We start from the raw sequence: 24823 nt of genomic DNA, 5'->3' as shown, positions 1-24823 counted from the left end.
GTCTGTGCTGTGGTAGTGAAATTGAGGACAAAATCTATGTAAAATAAGGCACAAATACAAGAAATGAAGCAATTCAACTCATTTGAGAGTAAGAACTTATGAAATGAAAATAGTCTGTGTGAGATGTGCTTACTTGGTACATTGAAGATAGCTCCGGCTTCAGAGCTTCTATTGACGGCATAGAGAAAAATCTGAATTTTGGAAAGAACACAGATGAAATGTAGAAAAATTTGACTTATGATGTGTGCTCAGTAGAAATTACAGTCTCTGAAGTAATAAATAGTTCTAAAAGATAAGCTTGAATACACCAGAGTAATAGTAGAAAGCCTGCACACCTGAGTTATATTAAAAAGAAAAACAGTTCAATTTTGCATGAATAATTGATGATCTGAATTAATTCACCATCAGTGAGAAGATGGACACTGTGTATTCAGGCTGAACTTTAGGTTATTAATATATAGCCTAAGTTTCACCACCACTTAGATAATGGGCTAAAGGATTTATACCTATAATCATTATGTAATAATTATATATAATGCTTATGTAATATTATAACACATACTATTTTTTTTTGTCATAGTCAATCAGCAGAGGACATGAGAGAGACCTAGAATTAAGGGTGATAATAGAAAAAGACACAAGACTCTGGGTTCATTTTAGGAATGAATAACTTTTTTTTTCTTTTGTACTGTTCCTCAAATACTGTTTTTCTAGCTTCTAGAGATAGCATTGCAAGCACAACTTAAACAAACAGTATCTGTTAGCACTCTATCGAGGTCTTACTTTCAGCACTTTCTGGCCTTTGCATCTTTTATTGTCCCGGGGAGCATTCCTTGAAGGCTTTCTCCTGTGCCTGAAGTTTTCTTTGGTCACAGGGTCATACCTGGGTCAGAGCTTGAACTTGAAGAAGCAAGTGATGGTCATTTGTATCCCAACAACTTTCACATGGTCCTCTCTCCCAGACAGCACACTTTTGAACTTTAGTGTATAAGATAATTGATATCAGGGATAATTTCAGGGCTCTTAATGTTCTCATCAATGTTTTAGTCTCCTTGCTGTAGCTGTAACACACTGTAATTAAAAGCAGTTTGGGGTAAAAAAAAAAAAAAAAAAACAGCTGTGTAGAAAACTGAGCAGGAACTCAAGCAAAGGTTTGGAGTGGGAACTGACAGGAACTGCTTCTTGCTTCCTTACAGGTTCATGTTTAGCAAAGTTTCTTATTTACCTAGGACCACCAGCCTAAAGAATAAAGCTTCACACAGTGAACTGGGGACTTCCTACATCAACTAACACTGAACACAGCCCCCATGCACACCCACTAGCCAACCAAATTTGGTCAGTATTCTAATCTAAACTGTCCTTCTTGTGTTACTTTGGATTCTTAAATTGGCAATTAAGCACACTATTACGTCTTGCCAACTTTATACACAAACCTATCAATTAAGCCAGAAGAACTCATCTGCTGTGTATGGTTGTGCCATAATATAAATCCTTGAAAATTCTACAGACTTTGAAAATACCAACACTGATAGACAGAAGAAAAGTTCTAGATTGGTAATGCAGATTAGGAATACTATCAGCAGCTAATATGTACCTCATATAAAGCAAAAGAAAGTTATTGGATTGAATTCTGATTTTTTTTGCCATAGAAAATGCTAAATGATAGAATGGGAGTGTTAGATTTAGTTTTAAGATTATGCCATGTCATAAGATCATACACATGTCAGCCAATTCATGATACTCTATTACTGAGTTTCAGCTTTTATATTTTAGTGTATCACTTAAAATTCTTTAAGATATTTAAATTATAATTTTATGCAGCTTTGTGATTGTATGATTTTGAGAATATAGATTATTATTACTTTATAAATATTCCTGAAACATGGTAAAATTACACTGAGAAATGTCTTTGGATTTTTATAGCCAAAAATGGAACCAACAAACAAAAGGGATTTGGGTTGCATTTCTAAGTAAATCCATCATTGAAGGAAATCAAAGTATAAACCAAAGCAAGAATTTAGAAAGGAAAACGTGGAGGAATGCTGCTTATTGGCTCATGCTTAATCTACCTTCTTATACAACCCAGGATCACCTGCTAAGGGATAGTACCAACCATTTTGGGCAGAGTCAAGACAATTTCCCGCAGAAATCCATCTTATCTGGGCAATCCCTCAAGTGAGATCTCCCACAGACACACTTTTTAAAAGTGTATTTAATTATTTTTCAGCCCAGTCATGGTCTCTCCTCCCTCCTTTTCCTTAGTCTCTCCCCTGCAACACTCTTTTCCATTCCCCAATCAAGTCATCATCTCTTTGCGTTCAGGAAAGTCTTCCATGGATATCAACAAAACATGGTATATAAAGTTTCACTAAGGCTAAAGTTCATAGGACAATAATGGACTTAAATAAATATCAGTGTATGTGTTCCTTATAAATAATAGACAATATTGGTCTTCCAACATTAACTACTTGATAACTACTTGTCAGTGTGTATAGTTATGTGGTGTACTTAGACATCATAGAAATAACTCTACTACTGGAAAAGAAACCCACTGTGGTTGTGTCAACCTCTCTCTTGCTTAGGGTTCAACAATACATGTACCCTTCAAATAAGCTGGATATACCATTTATTTATCCTTGATTATATGCTAAGATTATATAAATTCACTTGGTGTTGAGGATTGAACCATAATTCTTTGCATGCAAGGCAAGCATCTAAATTACCGACATACATCCTCAGACCTAAATGTATTTCTTTATATACCTAAAGTTTTCCTGGACTGTAGACACAACTAGTCATTTGCATATTAGCAAATGGAATCTTTCTCACAGTATAATGACAATGGAGTCATTATGACCGACTATATTGTTCATACAACTGAAGATATTTAGTATAATTCTTTTAAGTTTACTTAGGTAATCAACAGTGATATTGGAAGAGAGTCTACGTTTCAGAGATTATCATTCTAATAGTTAACATTTACTTTTACTCATGAAGATTTCTATCAGTTTACTGTTGTATAGAACATAAGCATCCTTAATTTTTCTGGTGGTTGATTGAAGGTAGACATTACAGATCTAGTCTATACATTTTGTTCAATCCTAACAAAAACTATAGCCTCAAAATATAGTTCTCTTATTTATATTTTAGTCATTGCATTAAAATTAAACTTTAATTTTTGTATACTGAACATTAGATTTACTATAAGATTAAATGGACATGTTTATATGATCTTAGATGAAAGGCTGAGAAATAATAAATGCCTGTGGTTAAAAATGCAAGTAATACATTTCTAAGATAAATATCATTCAATAACAATGTGATAAAATATTAATCTCCATAAGTAATATTTTTTCCTCATTTAATTGATCAATAGGTATCAAACATAGCTAAAATTCAAATCTCAAACAGAGAATATATACGAAAAATCCCATATGAATTTTTCTTCCTCTCAAGTGTAAATTACCATAAACATATTAGGGATAATAGCATAGCATTGCCTCATATGGGGGATGAAATATACCACCATATTTCTCACATCAGCCACCTGCCAATATAAAGTACTATCACTTACAAATAATTTTCTCTCGAAAAAATATAAGTGAAGAAGGAAAGCATGTGAGATTGATTGCTTATTACCAAAAGAATCTGATGAAGTCATCTAAGTAGTAGACAACAAAACAGTATATTGAATAACTACATATTATATAATAAATAATTCAAACCAAGTGATATATACCTCTTTACACCTGTAATAAAGCAAATCATGATTATTTTAACCTAACCTAATTATTTCTCCTTGCCAGATATCTCATTATATTAAATATATATATATATATATATATATATATATATATATATATGTATATTGTTTGGGAGGTGATATATACTGTGAACATGTTTATTGCCATTGGTTGATAAAGAAGCTGTTTTTGGCCAATGGCTTAACAGCCAGGCTCAAAGAGATATATTGAGAGAGTAAGCAGAATCAGGTAGAAGCCATATAGCTGGCTGCAGGAGACAGATGCCTTCGCTGGAATCCATCAAAACTTTGCCTGTAGGCCATGACCTCATGATGATGCACAGATTAATGGAGATGGTTTAGTTTTGGATATAAGAGCTATCTAGAAATACACGTAAGCTCTTGGCCAAACGGTATTTCAAATAATATAGTTTCTGTGTGTTTATTGATGGACAGGGCAGGACAGAAACCTCTGCCAACATGTATATATTAAACCACATTGTCTTTGTAAAATATTAATCTCAGCATTCATGATGCAGTGACCACTTTGTAATTGTGGTTTGCTTTTGTTTGCCATTTTTAACTGCATTCCAAATGTTTTTTTTTTTTTTTTTTTTTTTTTTTTTTTTTCTGATTCTCGAGACAGGGTTTCTTCGTAGCTTTTTGGTTCCTGTCCTGGAGCTAGCTCTTGTTGACCAGGCTGGCCTCGAATGCCCAGAGATCTGCCTGCCTCTGCCTCCCGAGTGCTGGGATTAAAGGCGTGCGCCACCACCGCCCGGCCTTATTCTGCCTTAATACAATTTGAAAGTGTGATAAGGTCTTTGCATTATTCACAGATTTTTTTCATGCACTGTGATATATGCTTTTACATTAAGATTATTTCACAATGCTTACAGTGCACACAGACCATCTTCCCTTCTGTCTTCTCCCAACTTATGAACCCTGTCCATTCTGCATGGTCTCCACATTTTTCTTTTCATTTTTATGTCTATTCTTTTTTCTTGTATGACCTACTGAGTTTAACCAGTGCCAACTGTGTGGCTATGAATTTGGAACTATTCACTGGAGTCTGATAGATTCTGTGATTGGTACATAATTAAATGTAACGTTTCCGACATCCTTGAATCTATCAATAACTGAAAATTCAGCTTTCATAGAGGGTCCTGTGAGTCCCAAACTCTGCAATGGCTAGTGAATGGGACTCATCTTCTGTGGGGCTGATATAGGTACAGTGGTTACTGTGAACTAGAGATTACAAGAGTTATATGGGTACTAGGGAATGGAATTTCACAGCCCTTTTACCTTATCTTTTGGTTCTTATAACCTTTCTGCTCACTGTCAATGTTTTCTGAGTCTCAGAGACAATGGCATAATCATTAGCAGAAATGACTTGTTTAGAACTGAGCCCACAGTGAACTGTTATTCTTTGAATTTTGGGCAGCCATGGGTGTCTGAATTCACCACTATTCTTCTCAGGATTCTTGGATTAATGATTGGAGCAGTTTTGTTTAGTTTTGTTTGCTTTTTGTTTCTTTGTTTTTGTGTGAGTAACAAACTGAGTGACAAGCTTCCATTAACATGTTTATACCTTCTAAGTCTCCCCAAACAGTGACATAAGCTGGGGACACATTTTCAAATAACCAAAGCTACAGAGGATGGTTCTCATTCAAACAACCACAGGCCTGAAACTCACCAGGTAGTCAATGATGTCAGGCCAGAGAACTCCAATTACTAAGCGATTTCTGACTCTCTAATACTGAAATCGCAGGCATGTACTGCCATGTCTGATTTTATACATGGATCTAGGAATTAAATCATATATTTTTGGTTACAAAGCAATTATTTTGCTTACTAAACTCTCCCCAGCTCTGCCCAGCCACATTTATACTGAAAACATTTGTTCTTAGTATTGAATTGAACACAAACCCTCTCTTATTTATTTATTGATGATCTTATATTTTTATTCTTTCATTATGTGACAGCTGGTAGAAAATGTTATTGATTAGTCATTAAGAAAAAAATGTGTTTTGTGAAGTTGATGAATAATATGGTGGCTATATTTTCTTCACTTTTATAACTTTAAAAGATAAAGACAGTTATTTGATTTTATTTGGGAAACTAACTTTAATAAATTAATATATAAAATTAAGATATATTATTAGTCATCATAACAATCACAATAAATAAATTTCATCACTTATCAACAAATTGAGTATGGATTATGGAGAAAAATGTTCATTGTGTTGGTAGTCAATAAAGAATAATTCAACTTCTAAAAACAGGGGAAATCATTTTATTATTATGGTAATTAATGATTTGCATATAAACTGAAAATTTACTATTAGAGCTAGAGGTGTGAATTCATAAAAAATTCACCATCAACAACATTACAGTATATTACATATTTTGATTAATATATGCTAAATATATATATAATTTCTTTTGTGTGTGACCAATGATTAACACAAAAGAAAGGCCCAAACCAAGAGGTGTGTGTTCTCCCACAATTCTTCAAGTCAAAAGTCTGGAAGGTAAACCTGGGGACGTAAATCTGTGTTACAGGGTTTGCCTTCACAATCCTCTGCACCATCAAAACAAACACACACAAAACAAAACCAATAAACAAATGCGCCTTTAATATCTGAAAAGCAGAGTGTGGAGGCTCATGGCTCTAATCTCAGAATGAAGTGAACTAGATTTGCAACCACCATCCTGTGCTTGCTACAACTATAGAGATTTCTTAAATTAATTGATTGAACAGCCTTTTGGAAATCTAAAATCAGTGTCATTCAGTAGAAATCATGGGTTTCCTTATTGTGCTACAATCCCTTCCAAAGAAGTAGGGAAGAATGCATTCCTTGATTCTTCTAGAGCTTGCTGCATGTATTATTCGTGACCACATCATGCGTTCACTAAAGCTAGCACCTTAATTTCTCTCTACTTAACCACTAACCTCTCCTTTATATTAAATAGCAACTGCTTTTCATTTTTAAGTATATGTGTTATTCTATTTTTGGGTTTACAAAGAACTATAACTAAACCAAAATTCTTACTTTAATCTCATCCGCAAAGATTTTTCTCATCAAGTAAGTAAAAATTTACATAACATAAGTATTAGACAAGATTGTCTTTGAGACACTGTTGGGAGCAGTGAGACCCCAGATCCTGAATTTCTTGTAATCCCTTGATCTGAGTGTCAACAGCTGCTTTGAGCACGAGACCTTCAGGAGTTCCTGATGGCAGGAGGGTGGTTTCTGGTGGGTTTGGCTGGGGCGTGGCTACCTCTATATAATCTGCTCCTGAACACAATAAAGGGGACATTTTTGGGGAATTCAAGGATGACCCGTGTCTCTGTCTCTCTGTCTGTGTGTGTCTGTGCATTTTAACCTCCAGTCCTCTTGACCGAAGCGCGTGAACTGGGTGCCAGCTCACAGAGCGCAGGCGCGGCAAGATACTTCTTCCTACTTCAGCTCTTTATAAAGGTCCATTCCTATCAACTATAAAGCACTATTACAATAAGCAAAGTTCTTATATGCCAACCTCACTATAAAATAGGGTGTACTAGTAAAAACAACTTTAAAATAAAACCATTAAAAGCAACCAAGGATGTTTTGAGAAGTGACCTTCTTTACAGAAGAGACAGAAAATACTGTGATTCAACATTAGTATTATGTAATATTAATTTTACTGTTATATTAATGTGGGATATGTCATTACACTAGAAGTTAAATGTTCAATGTGAAAAACAGTATGGTATTACAGGAGGAAATGTATATGAAAGAGTTCACAAAGGCCAAAGATGAAATCATATGAACTACAAACTAAACAATATAGCATTAGATTATAGCACATAATACAAGAGAGATAACTGAGTTCTGGGTGTTGCACACAAATCATTAAATAACTATATGAATTGATGAATGGTAAGTGAAGAATGAAAGAACACAAATAGGGAAATATTTCCTATAAAAATTATAAGCTTTTAGCATAGTATTTCTCCCTCAGTCATGCAGAACTCAACATCTTGAATTTGGATTTGTTTTTTAACTCAGAACAGCATATTTACTTTAACTCAAGATAAAGGAAGAACCTAAGTAACTTCACAGAAAAGAACTGTGTATTTTTTTTTCGTTGTGAGCCCAGTCTTTAAGGCAGAGCCATCTCTGCATTAAAAAAAACTGTGTAATAAACCACAATTAATAATTAATATCAAAAGAAAGTATAAGTTATGTGGACAAGTTTCCTTGTCATGAAAAAATGAAAATGATTCTTCACTTCTAGCTCCTGCCCTTCAACTCCTATTCCCTGTGTAACCATGAGAAACACAAGTGATAGATTTCAGGTGAGCCCCATATTCTGTACTGTGTAACACCAACATTGCATTTCAAAATTTTCATAATCAATCATTAAAAGCAAAGAACATATATATCACTCACTAAAGGAAGCTGAGGATACTCAATGATTAAAGATAATATATCTAAGTATAAAAAATTGAAATTAAGATAAGCATGAAACAATGATTCAATATTTGTTACTAAAGATACATTTGTTGCAATCTATCAGAAGCTGTGACCATTCTACATCTATAACATGTTAATAAAATAGTAAATTCTGATGTTCATGAGATATTACATTGTCTCCTGGGTCCCTATGAACTTTCTGTCTTGTACTGGCAAGTTTTACTAGAAGAGAATGTATAAATGCATAAATATTTGAAGGTAAAGGACATTCACGTTTTGTATGTGCTTCTCTTCTAGCTCAGTTACCCGATTGGTCCATTTTCTGTGGATTGTAATGAAGTTGGAACTCAATAGAAGCCTGGAGTATTAAAAGGATGGTAGCCATTTTAAAGGTATGTGAAAGATTTTTATCAAGAATATGTGCCTTGCAGCAAAAAACAAATGCTTCAAAGAATAAATTTCATATAAAACTTTAAAACATTTATTTTGTCCTAAATTGGAATATTACGGTTTTTGTATATTTATAAAAGGTTATTCTGGATTATAAAATCATGAAGCAAATGCAATCATTTCTCTTTCCAAAGACTTTATTGTATTTCTTTATTGAGCTTTCCTGAGACATTTTAAATTTAAACCTGGTGGGTTTTTTTTTCTCCTAATACAAACCAAAACTAAAGCCAAAGAAACAATGGATGTCCTTTTTCAACCCCCTGCTTTTTGATACTGTTTCTACCCGTTCATAGTTGGGCTCAGTCACATGTTCATGTGTCTCACTTTGATAGCAAATATCGGAAGGAGTTTTTATACAAGGAGACAGGAATTAATGCACTTCCTCATATTTATTATTTTTATTATGGCGCAGCCAGGTTCAATTGCTGCTTTTGCTGACAACTACAAGCTGCTTTTCCTGGTGGATGACAGGGATCTGCACCCTGATTTTTAAACTCTCAATTAACCTTCATGGACAGAGCAATTAAACTGCTTCTGTGAAACTTTCTATCTGGTAATGGTAGACACTATTCTTAGTATGTAGTCAAAACAGCCTTGGTATTCTCTGTTCCTGATCAGTGATCAATTAAGAGTTACCATTATGGTAGAATTTCAGAAAGAAAAGGTTAAAGGGGCTAGGCAGGCAAGTCATTAAACTCATAGGCTTTTAGGGATCTTGCTATGGTATTTGTAAAAATTCTGCATGCATGTCTATGCTTGATAAGTATAAAACTGATGACTTTATTTTTAGTGAATAATTTGTGAGATTAAACATATTCAAATCATGGTGGACTTCAATCTAGTTCTATAATATTATCAAGTAGTTCCTACTGTCAATTGAGTAAGAATTCTGCAGCATTCCACAAAAAATTTCCAAATGAAGTTTTAAATGAACTGGACTGTTCTGTGTTTCTCTGTCCCCTTTAGTTATCTATTTTTCTTTCGATAATCATACAAATATTTAAAATTTTTATTTAGGAAGTAGCTTATCTTGACATTGAAAATTTGACTTATTGAAAAGTGTCAAGATTCCACTCTTAAAAATTCATGAATACTTCTACCTAGATATTTTATATGATGTAAAATGAATTTTAATACTAAACTTTCTAAACTAACTAGTAATATTTATTTGTAGTAATGGAGATCACTCCCAAGGTCTCACAGATCTAGGCAAGTGATTTATAACTGAACAGTATGCACAGACTCAATTAAAAATATGAATGTGTCTTTTTCTGCCCAATTAAAGAAGAGAAATGCAGTCTTCTCAAGGGTCCTGTGTTTCATTCTGTGTTTAAAATGAATTTGTAACAATGACTAAAAACAAGTTGAGCCCAACATGATAAAAGACAAACATACAGATATCAAGATATTCAATGCTCATTACTGAGAATGTATTTCACAAAGTTTAAGATATTCAAAGAGAATATTTTGACAATGTTTTCTTCTTAATATTTTCAAAACATTCACCTATGGAAGCAGTACCGAAAGTAACTTACTTAAAATCAAATAATGAAATAATTTGTAACAATAATAAAGTTATAGGTATATAGATAGTCTTTATTAATATGAATGTTGAATTTATATTATTTTAGTTTCAAATAGCAAATGTTCTGAAGCCCATTGAAGTTCAATTATTTCTTATAATAATTACTGAGGAGCAGGAGGAATGTTAACTTCTGTAATGTCTTACAAAACTCACTAAATAATTCTACCTAGGACTTCTTGGCTATGTACATTGTCATCTTTTAGGCAAACATATTTATAATAGATCATAATAAAAATGGGAAATAGGAAAATTTTACCTAGTAAACTTTAAACCATTTACATATTTATCATATTAAGTGGATATTAAGTATGAAAAAATTTGGCAGATAAATCTGGATGGTGGGGAGCGGGGAAGGAGTTAGGCTTCGATGCTCTATTATGCAGAAGACAATATTTTGTTGTTGCTGTTCTTTTTTTAAATGTAGAAAGAAATGCCTGAATGGAGTTGTAGATATGGAGAAGTGGGGGAAACAGGTTACTAAGATAATTGTTTGGCAGTATGGTTATTACATATAGGTTTCTGACATTTTAAAGATCCATTTGAATTTTGTTTCTGTTCATCACCCACACAAAGGAAATTGCTTGTACTTGTATGGCATTTATGACATTTATTTTTCTGAAGGCATATTTATATTTATGATACTTTAACTAAATAAAATTATTTGAGATTGAAGTGTATTTTTGTATTTTAATGAGGAAAAGAATGTTAGGAGAAAGTAATATTTTCAAAATGAACTCTTGACAGTAAGAGAAATAACCAGATATGGGAACTATCATTAGAGAAAGAAAAAATAAGTCTTCAAAGGATTGGTTTGACTGGCAGGTCCTGATCCTCAAGAAACACCAGCTCTGGACTCTTGATGAGGTGAAACACACAAGCTGATGGAGGCAGAGCAAGCAGCAGGTCTGCTCAGCTGGAGTTGAAAGGACATTTCTGCTTTCAATGCCTACAGAACCCTGCAGACCTGACAACTGGGGCACAGAAAATAATTCACAGAACCTTAATTTTCAATGTAATTTTTAAGAAACAAATAAAGATCAACTGGCAAATTGTTAGTACAGTCTTTTCAGACAGAATTCTTTTGGGGGTTGCAATTAACGGAAGTAAAGAAAATAAATGGACATAAATAAATCTTTTAAAAAAAGAAAGAAAATAAATGGAGAGAAATTTCTAAATTGGGGGGATTGTCAAAGGTTAATAACTTTAGACATGCCTATTAGGATTTTACAATGGTCTTGTCGTCGGGATTTATGATTCATCATCCCCCTAGATTATCTAGTACAGAAAAGAAAACGGAATACAGAAGCAACTGATTATTTCAACCTGACCTCTGTCAGAGTTTTATTCAAAAGAAAGATGCTCCCATTCTTTACCGAGAGTCCACATTCCCAGGACTGCTAGAGCAAGTTCACTATGAGAAACATCAGCAGGGGAACATTCTACAATGATTCTCCCACGGTACACAAATTTTCTTCTCTATTTATTTGTTCAATTTTTAATTTTAAGTATTCTAGGACACAGTGTGACATTAAAATATACAAGACTGACCAACCAAGAGTCATTTGCATGAATTTTATTCCATGGAACATATTTCATTTGCTTCTAAATGTCACTGTCCTACACATGCCTTAAGATACTATCTTTTCAGTAAAGATAAAAGAGAGGAATAAAAATGTAGTTTTTGCTTTTCTGATATCTTTAAAATTGCCCTGCTCATATATTATGCAGCTTTACTATTACATATCAAATCTCTGTCGAAGACATAGTTCTATCATTCTGGTTAGCAAGCATTCCCTCAGTACAGAAGCACTGAGTATAGAGATTCTTTGTTCTAATAAAAAAATACTGCAGGCGAGATGAAGAGAATGCTCGGTTACGGTCTATGGAACAACAATCCATAATTTACTTTGCAGATGTCTGTGTAATTTAAGCAGCAGGCAGAACAACCGCACAGTTGTATCTGCTCTAGGGAAAGGATATCAAGAGACTCATAAATCATGGTGAGGATTAAAAGCAATGAACATTCATCTTCTTAACCCTGTAATGCAATATGGAGAAACCAAGTATCACAACACAGAGAGCAGCACTCTTTGTGCAGGGAGAGAAGGTGTCAGAGCTGTTATGACTCCTCGCAATTAGCATTGACCCCCTGATTTGCAAGTCAGCAGAACATGATTTTAAAGTTGATTAAAGAGAGACCTCCTACATACTAAATTAAATTGAATGAGTAACAAAGAACATTTCTGGTAAACCTACCTAAACCATAGTGAAATGTTAACAATTTGTTAGATAGAAAATGACCTTAAAGCTATCTATTCCTCATAGATCCTTATGTTTAAATAACAGGTTATTTTTAAATAGTGAGATTTCAAAAACAAACTTTAACTCAGGAGTATTCCAAGGATGGTGATTCAGGCAGCTGGTTCTCTCCTATAACATTTAGTAAATAAATGATCTGTTACTAATTGTTTATATTTGAAAAATTATTCTAATCAAATGTCTTTGGATGCATATGAGTAAATCCTACACAGAGGAGAAGTTTCATTTTTTTCTGAGGGTAAAAATCTTAATCAAATTTGAAAAGTTTTTAAATATAATAATCTGTTAATTTTTCCAGTATCCTTTTAAATAAAGTTCATGATACCATTGAACTTCCTAATTATATAAAAATACAAGGATAAGCCAGAGAAATAATGTGATCCTTTTTGATGAGAATTTTGAAACTATTTGTCAGTATATAAGAAAATTTTGTTTCAGATTCCCTAATTTAATACCAAATGGCCATGATTTCTTATGCCAATACTTACCTATTATAGTAAGGTAAATGATCATGATTGACAGACATTTTTATATATTTGATTGGATTTATTTTATGTTTATAATTTACCATGGCTTGCTCTTACTTTCAGAAAGTCATACAGCCCTTTCTTTGGTATCAGAATGTAGAAAATACCATCTATGTTCATTTAGGTGACAACCACACTCTGTATAAGGTATTCAGCCATTAAACTGCCCACGTGGGACCCACATAACCATCCAGTTTGAGGGGAAAAGGATAAACTCTAGTTCATTGTGCATTTTTGATACTGCTCTTCCTTTCTATGGGATGATGATTACACAATCTTTGGTTGATAAAAGCCTAAACTATTCTCTTGCTGGACTTGTATATATTGCATCTTTCTCTGTTTTCTAACAAGAATGTATTTATTAGTCACCATTCTCAAGAATAAGGGAAAGAATAAAACAAGGATGGCTACTAAGGGTAAATAAACAAATTTGTGGTTTATATTTGGACTAAGAATAGGGAAAATGATGACTTATTGGTTGAATCTGTCATTTAACCAAAAGTGTGGGGTCCCAGAATCTTCTGATAAATAATAGACTCCTATTAGACAGGATAAAACACTTTTCTCCATGAACACATTTAAATAATTATTACATGGAAATAACTTGCTTTTTTAAAACATTTTGTAATGTATACATACATTAAAGCATCAGGTTGTATTTCATTAATATCATTCATAAATTTAAGTTAAATTAAGAGTTGAACAATGAAAGTACAGCAGAGATAATCTTTATTTAATATATATTTATTTTCATTATTACTATATTGGTATTATTTCTTTTATGCTTTAAATTTTTACAGATGCATACAGCATATCTTGAACCCAGATACTCATACATTTTCCACAACAACACTGCTAAGTACTTCCATTACATTATCATCATTTTTAAAAATTCTTTTATAATTTGAATGTCTTAATGGTGTTAGTGACATACTAGCATATAATAACCTCTCCTGAAGGATTTCTTCATATTTTCTACCATTTTATAGAAAATATCCAAACTCATAACAATAAACCAGTAATTACAGACAAATGGATTAATTTACTCAAGAGTGTTTTTATTATAGTTTTTATATAAGATGTGACATAGATTATTTTCTGAGTTATGGATAAATTTTTAAAGACAATCATCTCAATACATGCACTGTAGTATATAGACTTAATAGATTACAGTTGGAAATGCCTATGTATCTACAAATAGACATGTGCATGTAATAACAGTTGATGAAAAACAGGACAATTTGAAAGAGAGTGGGAAGGAATATATGGGAGGACTTGGAGAGAGTAAATGGAAGGAATAAACATTATAATTAAAATACAACCTCAGCCCGGTGGTAGTGGCACATGCCTTTAATCACAGCACTCAGGAGGCAAAGGCAGGCAGAACTCTGTGAGTTCGAGGCCAACCTGATCTACAAGAGCTAGTTCCAGGACAGGCTTTAAAAATACACAAGAAAGTTAGCAAAAAATGGTATGTCAGTCAATAAAATACTTTATGGATTAAAGATTGTTGAAAATGCCTTACAAAAATATCTGTCTGTGCTGCCAGGAAAGATTTGTAACTGCAGAAGGAAGGGGAAATAATATTGCAGATTTCAAACTATGAACATATATTTAGATAATAATTTCTCAATAAAGTAACTTTGAAAATAGTTTAAAAGGTATCTGGATTTGCTTTCTATTGTAAGGATAAAACACCATGACGAAAAGCAATTTTGGAAAGGGGGTATTTATTTGGCTTCCATGCCCTGATAGAATCCATAGTGGAGGGAAGCTAACTAAGACAGGAATTTAGGCAGTTCAGTATCTGGAGGTAGGAGCTGAAACAGAGAACATGAAGGAGCCCTGCTTGTCACATTTATCCACAAAATGAACAAAAGTGTTGGCGTACCAGTAGTTGATTGACCCATTCCATATCAAGCATCAATTAAGAATCTTTGCCACAACTTGCCAACAGATTGGCCTAGAGATGGCATTTTCTCAACACAAATGGAAAAATGAGGAAGTTAAGACTTTTAGAATACAAATTCCAAAGGGAAATAGAGTTTTCACTCATCAGTGTGAAACACCTTTGATTTACAGAGGCCATCAAACAGATCAGAGTGCTGACTGAGGTTAGGAGAGATGGAAGAGGGCTATAGGTGATGAGGTCTAATGGACAGTGGTACTTTTCAGAGGAATATAGGGGGGTTGCTTTTTTTTTTAACTAAATATGGAAATGACTAAAAGGACTTCCGTAGTCAAGAACCATTTATCTCCTGTTAATTACAACGAACAGAAAAAGACGTGGACTAGAACACTCCTCTTGAGGAATTGTTGACCTGGCAGGTGAGAAACAAAAACTATCTAGAAACTAGGAGATGTCTAATGAACAAAAGCAAGTAAACAGAGACAGGGTAATCTGATGATGACAATGAGGTGGACTGTGAACTGGAAGCCACGCCCCTCTCTTTTTTTTTTTTTTTACAGGCTGAGGGTGCTTTATCTTTAAACATGTAAGAAAAAAATGTTGACTAGGCACTGAGTCATAGTCCTAACAATTCAAGGATGGAGTCTGGTATATGAATAATATCTAATTGGCTCTAATTCATTCACTTAGCAAACAATATTCTGTATATGTTACACACTATCATCAGCTATTAATTCATTAAACAAATTCTCCTAGGGCCCATGCAAGAAAGGGTGTATTAATGTTGTACTCATTTGCACATAAGGAAGATAAATCTAAGAGACACAGGAACATTATCTCCAAGATCACACAGATCTTGAAAACAGTCTGGGAAACTGCAGAATGGACTTAAGCCCTGGCACAATGCTATGATCTGAGCAGCTTGTCGTATGATTTTGTTAGAAATGAAATGTTAGCAGACAAGGCTCTGGGGCATCCTTCTGGAAAGGCCTGAGGGAGCAGGAAGAAGTGAAATAGGCCGAAGAATGTGGTCAGCGAAGGAGAACAAGCTTAAATGATGAAACCAATCCAGCAAAGATTATTCCATCTGGGTCAAGTGCTGCCGAAGATAGAAAGAGATCGGGCAGAAAAAATCATGGTAGACTACGTTGTTTATATTGATGAGGGCAGTGATGTTGCAATGGTGAGAATGAGTTTGATAAGAAAGCTGTAGGTGGGCTTAACTAATTCGAAGGAATAAGCTTGTAAGGGATTTCTGGAAAGTTGTACTTTTTTCTTCTACAACATCTTAAAGTAAATAGTGATATAACTATTCATAGCCATCCATCTCCAAATGCTAACACAACACATTCTGATGACCAAAGAGATATTACACTAATATGATATTCAGGGAAAACTGAATTTTAGTTTTTCATCATTTTCTCTATGGCATAACCGCAAAGTTTTGGTGATTACAAATTTTTACCACCACAATAAGGAAGAAATCTGCACCAGGAGAAAGAACATGGCCTACTGAATCAACTAAGCAAAGTTCACATGGGCTCACAGGGACTGAAGAAGCAAGCAGGGTACCAAAATGAGTTTGCAGCAAGTCCTCTCAATGTATGTTACAGCTACTACCTTGGTGTTCTTGTAGGACTCCTACCAGTGGGAATGGGTGTATCTTTGACTTTTTTTGTGTGGTTCTTTTTTTCTGTGAATTTATTGAGCTATACATCTTTTTCTGCTCCCCTTCTTCCCTTCCTCTTCCCTTCCCTTCAATCCTCTCCCATGGTGCCCATACTCCCAATTTACTCAGGAGATCTTGTCTTTTTCTACTTCTTATCCTAGGGTCCTTATTGTTGTCTAGGTTTTCTGGGATTGTGGTTTGTAGGCTGGTTTTCTTTGCTTTATGTTTAAAACCTCTTTCCCTTCTGGGTTGGCTTGTCCAGCCTCATTAGGAGAGCTTGTTTTCCTGTTTGGCTGTCATCTCTTAGAGGCCTCTTCTTTTCTGAAGAGGCAACAGAGGTAGAAGGTCTGGGGGAGAAGGAAGATGATGAGGCCATGGAAAGAGATGAGGGAGGGAAACTGAGTCAGCATGCATGAGGGAAGCATCTATTTTCAAGATTAAAAGGAAAGAAATCTGTAATTTTCTGGTAGTAAATCACTAAATTATTCTTAGTGATATAGTATATTCTACAACAGAACTTAGGGAGTTCCATCGGTACAACTGTCAGAGATTTTACTTCAGTCGCTACATAAAAAGCACAGATTTTTGCTGAGTTATCTATATTTCCATGCAACTCAGATGTATTTCAATAGTGTGACTTGAGGCTCATTACTTTACTCTCTTCCTTTATTCATAATGTAAAACATTGTAAGTCTTCAAGTAGCCAGAAATCCTATACGATTATATGATATAGCCTTTTTTGCATTCAGTTTGTATATGTCTATTTGTGTTTTTGCATGAGAATACAATCCAGAAAGAGGCCAGGAGAGTGTATTGGATCTCCTGGAACTGAAGGGATAGGTAGTTTTGAGCCACTTATTGCGAGTCTGAGAAACAAACTCACATTCTCAGCAAGAATAATGTATGATCTGAACAATTTATCAATCTCTTCATCCCCTGTACTTTCAATTTTTAAATATGTAGTAGAGCATTTGGCCTTAGATAGACCAATTTACATTCTTTTTAACAAATCAGAGATTGTTTTCCTTGGGATGTGGATGCAATGAAGTTCCTTCCTCCTCTACTCTACCAGTTCTGAGAATCTGCCAAACACCCACCACTTCAAATCAGCTGTGTATAACTGGATACATTTAGAAGTTTCATAGTCTGATTATAGATATTTTCATAGGTTCCACTATACTTTGAATGGGACTTAAGTTTCTATCTTATTCAGAACTGCCTTATCATTCTACTAATGAAATGTCTAAAACAATGAATTTCCTGACATACGTTTGTATTCCTATATTTCCACAGTTGTCATTATTTTTCACATTCATATCTCATTAAAGTCACCGTTACTATATAGAAGATGCTACTGAAACTGGGACTATATAAGATTCTTGGATATCATTATTTATTCCCTCAAATACACTTAGTGATCTTTCCTAGTAATTAAATTAACATTTTTGAAAATGTTATAATTTTCACACTTTTAACTATTAATGTTCCACACCTGCATGTCAACAAAGAAAACTGATGTTCAGAGGTTTGCTCGTCACTTTTGAAGAACATTCTGTGAAGAGTGCTATTCTCCTTTAAAGTTTTTTGCTATATTGGAGAGACAAGAATACATTTATTCCTTAAGCATGATATTCATTCTGTTTCTTTTCATGTTCTTAGAAATCTATTCCCTTGCCTCAGGGGAGGCCTGCCTTCTAAGCACAACTTGAAGCTGGATAGAAAGCATATGTCCTATGCCAGCCTTGGGCCTGTCAGTAGCAGCAAAAACAGAGGAGAACTGCTTCTTCAGTTGTGCGAAAGGAAACTTTATTCCTGTAACTGCTGTTCATGTAACAGAGTAAGAAGCAGCACTGTGATTTTTTGACACTTAGATTATCACCTTATTTTCTTTCAATGTGATAAATATATTCATAAAGAAAGTGAGCATTGGTTCATGATGTAAAATTTTTAGTCTTATCACAGAATGATAACATGTGTTTGCCGAAAACCATCAGTAAATTTTAGTGAAGTATTCAACCTTACAAATTACTGATCCTTTTTGTTTGCTTGCTTGATTTATCATCTTTATTTCAAACCACTTCCCTCACCTTTGAGGAAATGCAAAACCTTATATTCTACAAAAATTTCTCATGCACCAATTTCCCAAGGTCTGGGAATTTCAGATTCTCACTTTGCTCACATCTATGTTCTCTCCAGCATCACACTGCTTCCTCCTAACCTGCATCATCCCATTGCCAACATGTACGATGTCTTCTATCCTTTATATGCCTTTCATACCGAAATCCTTTTCCAGGTGTCTCCTAATCTATCTTATTTTTCTTTATTTTGTTTATTTGAGGTATATTTATTTCTTCTTTATGTTTTTGTATTAAATTATGAATTTATTTCAAAGCTGATTAGCTTTTTCTAAAACTTCTGCCTACTATGCTCAGTAATTCATTATAAGTCAAATGTCTTTCCTTTCCTTTGTGCTGTCCTCCTTTTCATGTAGTCCTCTTCTACTCAGGACCCTCAGAGTATCCTTACACTTCATACTTCATAATAAAGGAGTGGCTTCATTACATCCCAACCATGGAACCTGTGAACAAATAAAGCTTTTCTAAATGTTCTGTTCATCACGTTGTGCATTTGTTCAGGAACAGATACATGTTAAAAGGAAAAGTACAAGCTGGGTGATGGTGACACATGCCTTTAATCCCAGCACTTGGGAGGCATAGGCAGGCAGAGTTCTGTGAGTTCGAGACCAACCTAGTCTACAAGAGCTAGTTCCAAGACAGGCACCAAAAACTACAGAGAAACCCTGTCTCTAAAATCAAAAAACAAACAAACAAACAAACAAACAACAAAAATGGAAAAGTACATGTTTTTATCTAATGAGTAATATAGAATTCATTGAATCCAAATAATCATTACATTAAATATATAGATCTGTCCCATAATACAGGTTTATATTGTGATCATCAGGGACTTGGTTTCTTAGTCAGTGTTCTATTGCTGTGAAGAGACACCATGTCTCTGAGGTAAAGTCATCTAAAATATGAAGAATAATCAATAAGAAATTGGATGAGATCAAATACTTGGAGAATTAACATTAGTGAGTAAAAACTTGTAGATGAGGTCTAGCAGTGTGACACTTGGTAAACATAAAGACAAAGACAGTATGTCACAATGTCTGAAGCTGATGACAGACATATAGGATACATAAAAAGATATATAAGATGAGCAACTGCCTCTGATTGCTATGATTGCAGAACTCCATGTCATCAATCATAACGAGACTGAATCTTGTATATATATATATATAATCAATGATTCTCTAAGGCCATATTGAGCTAGTAAATGACATGAATATGAAGCAAAAACATAACTTGGTTTTATAGGAAAGTAAAAGAAATGTATCCATACAGAGTGAGGATTTAGAAATAATATATAGCAAGAGCTAATCATTGTGCTCTAACTTAGAAAAAAATATATTTTGACAAAGTTAAGACAGAGCTATCTGGTAGATGAAGATTTTGTTAGCAAATGGAAAGTCATTTACTATCAATGACTTAAAGATGCTGTGTGACTTTTGTTAAAAAAGATGTCTGGTAAGGGAAATTGGATGTCTAGGACACTGACCCTGTTACTTGTTTTGCATGCCTTGTCAGGGGACTTTGGTAGAGGAAAACATTCTCATAGGACTGCTGTCTTTGCTCCTGCCAGGCTTAGTCAGGACTCTGTAGTAAAGACTGCCACTCATCAACTAATTGTGTCCTGCCTCTATATTCTTATTTTTAAAGAAATAAGTTAAGCTTGCATATTAAATTATGTCATCTCAGAATGTGACTAGAGTTAAGGAAGCCAAAGAAGTATTAAACAAAATGAGGTCTTTATGGTTAAACCCAAATCCAATATTCTGTGACCAATGTCAAATGAGAAGTGAAAAACCGATGCAGACACACAGGGGAGATACTGTGATTGCACTGTGAGAAAGCAGTCATCTACAAGTACAGTAGAAAGGTCCGGGACAGATGGTTCCACGTACATTTCAGAAAAATCTATACTATCAATGCCTTTATCTTGGGTTTCTAACCTTTAGAATCATGAAGCAAATGTGTGTGTGTGCGTGTGTGTGTGTGTGTCAACCACAGGACTTTGCTGTGACATACCTAGAAAGTCAATGCACCATCCAGATAGCCGTTTGTAGAACTTAGTAATCATTTACGTGTTTCAATGGAAACCAGCATTTTACAAGAAGAAGAAATCAAGATTACATCATGTGCCTTTGAACATCCCTGCATCTAAATAGCAGTCCTAGGTTCTCATATTATAGCCTACCTAGATTTATATATATTACCCACCTGAATAAAGAATAATAGTAATAGAATCTGGTGATTGAATGGAGTTCATAGAGTGTATTTTCATTTGTAGAAAGAGAAATATTCAAATTATGTTCATCTGCAAATTTTAATGGCCACTGCTTAAGGAAATAACAAAATTATTAAATTAATGAATTTCTTTTTACATTGGATTTTTTTAATCACTCATATTCATCAGTACATTTTGATTGTTGTTCTGTTATTTCACTTGTATGTTCGTATGTGAGTTCATTTCATACAGGATATTTGTTGTATCTTAATTATTATTACTTCAGTAAGGAAACAATGCTTTCTTCACTCTAGACCACAAGGCATATTTTCAATAGGGCACAGTAATTTGTATCACTAGCAAGTATTATAGGACAATGTAAGAGAATGAAAACAAAGTGTAGTATTTCTCTTCATTAGAGCCTGTTTCTACTCTTAATTACTATTGTAATTTTCTCCTGTAACTAATGATCATAAAGTAGCATACTGTAGAAACATGAATATTTTGTGGTTTTAGATATTTCTAGGTATACTTAAAGCTATGATTACATATAACATATTTGTAATTATTGTTTCAGTCATTACAATTTTATTTATCAGATTAAGTGAAAATGTAATTTAAAATCCTGCTTTAAATTTCTCAGGACAAACTCAAAATATTGAAGAATAATCTGATGTATGATTTGGCATATATGAGTATGTTATGAGTATCTAGGATTTAAAAATATCATTTGGCAAAAGTAGATGTGAGGAATCAATATTGTCACAATAGAGGGCATGCATTCACACTTCCCTAGCGACAGAATTTTTTTCAAATGGATCTGGGCCAAATAGAGAAAATGCCCACAGCAGTGAAAACAAGAGGAAAATATATGCAAATAACTATTCGTAGGAATGGTGTACCTGTTGTCTTAAACAGAGAAACAGGTGAGATACAAGTGTTTAGAATCGACTGATTCAAATACTTTAGTAGGTTCTGCACCCCTAATTGCCTGATAACTAGACTCTGTGTCCTTAGAACAGATGAGGAGTGGTCCAGAATGTGATAGCCAATAAGGAAAACAGCTAATGTGTGTGCTCTGGATTGGTTAGTTTACTTAGGAAAGGTGAACATCCATTGAAACCTTTGCCATACTCAGGTATTAGCAAGGTACATGAACAAGTATTCTCCATGGTCATCAAATCATCATGGGTTGAATATGTCAGCATATAGAAAATAATATCCTTAGCTAAAATGACTGCATTAATTTGAATTTACAGATGTTGTAATTTAAATTTTATGGTTTATATGGTTAATGAACATGTGAAATATTATACTCAGATAATATAGCATGTTATTGATATGTTAATGGTATATTCAGTTTACCTCCAAGGGATTTAAAAGCATATAATCTATTTTCCATAAAAGGCTATTTTTAATTTAGATTGTTAAGTTATTTTTAATGAATAATGTAAGATAAATGGAGAAGCAGACAAAGAATATTGTCAGGTTTCATTTGATGACTTACTTAGCTGTCAGTCTCAATAGTTTTGTATGCCAGATCTGTCAAATCATGTTAAACAAGAACACTACAATGGTATGTTTCTGTTTTACAAAGTACTTTCCTCTAGGTTATACCATTCTCAATTCTAGAATACATTACATAAATTTGCTTTTGCCTGTAATACTTTACTCTGATGAAAGTTATATCAAAATAAGTCATTGAAATCAAATGGCATTTATCATAAAGTCATGTCTCATTTGAAATAAATAGAATTCGTCAATTATACGAATGTCTTCAAATTTAAATTTTAACACATGTGTTAGTTAGAAAGAAAATGGCCCCCAAAGGGAATGGCACTATTAGGAAATAAGGCCTAGTTGGAGGAAGTTTGTCCCTGTAGGGCCAGCTTGCAGGTATCTTTTCTCAAGCTTTCCTCAGCATGGCAGTCAGTCAACTTTCTGTTGCCTGCAGGATGTAGCACCAGCACCACATCTGCCTGTCAGCAGACAGGCACTCTTTCATGATGATAATGGACTGAACCCCTGAAACTGTAAGTGATCCACCCTCCAATGAATGTTATCTTTGTCAGAGTTGCTGTGGTCATGGTGTCTTTTCAAAGCAATAATAAATCATAACTAAGGTATAAGTGCTATGGGAACCATGAGTGTTAAATGTTGCAGGCAACAGGAAGTCAACTAACTACCTGTCACACTGACTGAAGTATAGAAAAAGAGACCTCACCGCCTGCCTCCACATTTCCTCCAGCAAGGCCACACCTCCTAATACCACCACTCCCTTTGGGCCATTTCCTTCAAACGACCACAACACATTTTCTCTTAACACAAATAATCAGGATTATTCGCTGTTATTAAGCTCTATTCTCACTTATTCACATGATACATCCCATTGCAGGATGGTCTAGCCATATTCAGGGTGGATCTTCTCTATTTAGATATCCCCATTTGTAAGCACCTGGTCAGTCCTTCATGAATGTATGATTATTAGGGGATTTTAATCTACTGCATTGTCAGCTATTCCTCTGGATCTCGGCACCACCTTACTGCATGTATTCAGTTATTCTAACTCTAAGGAAGACATGGCTTGTTTGCTACTATACTGTTCCTGTAACTCCTTATTTAAGACTTAACACTCTTTAATAGACTGCTTTCATTTCTTATGTACATCACGGAGCATAAATTTCCAGTTCAAGACTCAGTGTTTCCCTCTCTTTACAGTTTTAAATTTTTATATATTGAATGTCAATTCTAATGCCATTATTTCTGAATCTTGTTTTTTTTTTATTTTCTTTCATCTGGTATATCAATCAGAGTGATTGTCAGACTGTACAATAATGTGACTGACATTTCTCCTCAATTTTTCAGTCTATCTTTGTCTTAGTTATTGTTCTTTTGGTATTCAGAGACACAGTGGCAAAGTCATTCCTTATAAAGAAAATATCCCTCCCAGGCCGCAGGACTCAGGAGTGAGGACCTTGACCTGGAGGTCCATTAGAAATGACCCTGTGATGAGGATAATCTGCTCTGAGAACATGTGTGGAAAATCTGACCCCATTCCTCATCTGCCATATGATGGAGTGGGTGAGGGAGAGATGACTCCCCTCTTCCCCCTGCACCTCTCATGGCCTGTGGTGGGTGGAGGAGCTTGCCCTGAGGTCATGAGTGTGGGACAGCTGGCACTGTTGGCCCTGTCCCTTACCAGCTGCAGCACTTGGAAGCACAGGCTCTGAACCTCACTTGGGCAGCAAACAGACACACACACACACATACACACACACGAGAGAGAGAGAGAGATAGGGAGGGAGAGAGAGAGAGAGAGAAGACCTGGCATTGTCTTTTGAAACCTCAGAGTCTACATCTAGTGATTAATTTTCTCCAGTGAGGCCACTCCTTCTAATCATTCTCAAACAGTTAAAGCAGCTAAGAACAAGACATTCAAATACATTAGGATATGAGGGTCACTCTCATTCAAACCACCGCAATCATTATTATATCTAAAAATAAGTGTTTCTACTCTTTGATCAAATGTGTATATGAGTGTGCAATATTGGGCTGCAGATACGGTTCACTGGTAGAGGGCTTACTCAGCATATGCAACACACCAGGTTTCACACCTAGCAGTGAAATATTAATGCATTTTAGTCAGCATGATTTATTCTCAATCAGAACCATGGTTTTTTTTTACAGGCATGAACCTCTCACCAGTAATAGCAGAAGAGACTTTGTAACATCTGATCTATTTGACTTTCAGGGCATACATGTGTAAATTAGAGCTAATAATCACCTTGTGTATGAGTCAGAAATATGTGTCA

General features: G+C 34.5%; 1 protein-coding gene across 1 annotated transcript in view; it reads left to right on the top strand.

Annotated features, from left to right (window-relative positions):
• The window catches only part of Cdh12 (cadherin 12), a 771364-nt gene that overhangs the window by 228460 nt on the left and 518081 nt on the right, over window positions 1-24823 (top strand). The window contains exon 2 of the mRNA XM_057789913.1: window positions 8500-8594. The gene's annotated coding sequence lies outside the window, so the exon portion shown is untranslated. The remainder of the gene's footprint in view (window positions 1-8499; window positions 8595-24823) is intronic.

The sequence above is a fragment of the Chionomys nivalis genome, chromosome 15 (assembly GCF_950005125.1).
Source record: "Chionomys nivalis chromosome 15, mChiNiv1.1, whole genome shotgun sequence".
Lineage (NCBI taxonomy): Eukaryota > Metazoa > Chordata > Mammalia > Rodentia > Cricetidae > Chionomys > Chionomys nivalis.
The sequence above is the reverse complement of the archived record's forward strand: the minus strand, read 5'-3'. Positions and strand labels throughout refer to the sequence as shown.